The sequence below is a fragment of the Colobus angolensis genome, unplaced genomic scaffold (genome assembly GCF_000951035.1).
Source record: "Colobus angolensis palliatus isolate OR3802 unplaced genomic scaffold, Cang.pa_1.0 Scaffold327, whole genome shotgun sequence".
NCBI lineage: Eukaryota > Metazoa > Chordata > Mammalia > Primates > Cercopithecidae > Colobus > Colobus angolensis.
Window position 1 is genome coordinate 2273376 of NW_012116566.1, and position 1710 is coordinate 2275085.

Consider the following 1710-nt stretch of genomic DNA (forward strand, 5'->3'; position numbering starts at 1 on the left):
AATCTTACCTTACATTTGAAACACATCTGGTATTGGATAAGAAAATAAGTACATATATTAAGTATATATATAAGGTTGCTTATATTTTATTAAATGTAAGTTATATTAAAATTATATCTCTGTGGATAGAGTTTTACAGACTCACATGTTTTGGTTGATGTTTAAACTATAAAGTACACAATGTTGTGTTTGTTAACTTGGGCTGTCATAATAAAATACCACAAACTGTGTGGATTAAATGACAGAAGTTATTTCCTCACAGTTTTGGAGGCTGGGTATGCAAGTTTAAGATGTATGCAAGGTTGTGGCTTTTGAGGCCTCTTCCTTGGCTTATAGATGACCATCTTTACGTTGTGTCTTCTTACTGTGTTCCCTCTGTGTTTGTCTGTGTCCTAATTTCCCCTTCTTCTAAGGACACCTGCCACATTGGATTAAGACCCACCATAATAATATCATTTTATAGTGATGGCCTCTTGAAAGACCTCAGCTCCAAAAGCGACAATATTTTTGGGTACTGGCATTAGGACTTCAAGATATAAAATTTGGAGGGACACAGTTCAGCTCGTAGTAACTGTCTATGTGAAGTCTCTAATGTAATTGGAGCAAAGAACAATTACACAGAAATGAAAAAGGAGGTACAATAAACTCCTATGGAAGAGGAACCCAGGAAGGCCTACTTTCAGCTTATCAATAACAAATGTTACATTATGTTATATCAACAACTATCAATTTTAGCTCTCTTCAGATAGACTCCTTTATTGGTATAGTAGTGTAGTATAAAATGGTAAATAAGCAAAACTAATAGAAAAGGAACAATTATGTGACATTCTTGAATTTAGTAAAATATAATCACAACACAGATATTACCCTTGAAAAAATGGAAAATCGAGACAATTTAGATTTTAAACTGGGTGTCTTTAACAGCTATTCCCCATTAGAATACTATTGTCTTTATCACTTTGTTTGAGAAAGTGATATAAACCATGTTACCTGAAGTCTGAAATATTTCTGCTATTACCATTGAGCCTGGGAATATGGTTTGAATTTTTAAATTATTTAAAATGCTTTGAATCATGATATGGGTTGGCTGTGTCCCCACCCAAAATCTCATCTTGAATTGCAATCCCCATAATCCCCATGTGTCAAGGGAGAGACCAGGTGGAGGTGATTGAATCACGGGGGTGATTTCCTCCATGCTGTTCTCATCATAGTGATTGAGTTATCGTGAGATCTGATGGTTTTATAAATGTGTGGCAGCTCCTCCTGCATTCAGTTCTCCTTTCTGCCTTGTGAAGAAGGTACCTTGCTTTCTCTTCACCTTCCACCATGATTGTAAGTTTCCTGAGGCCTCCCCAGGCATGTGGAACTGTTAATCAATTAAACCTCTTTCCTTTATAAATTACTCAGTCTCAGGCAGTTCTTTATAGCATTGTGAAAATTGACTAATACAAATCAGTTCATTTAGAATTATTTATTCCTTTTGTTGTTTCTAAGGACACACGATATGTATTTTTATCTTTGAATATAATGAGTCCTCAGGATATTTTAAATGGGCATATAACATCTACGCTTTTTGAACTACATGTTGATTTACTCTCAGGTGTCTCTGAAGTTATATGTTGCTAAAACTGTGTCTTAAGGGTTTTTGAGAACAAGATGGCCGAATGGGAACAGCTCCAGTCTCCAACTCCCAGCGCAAGCGACACAGAA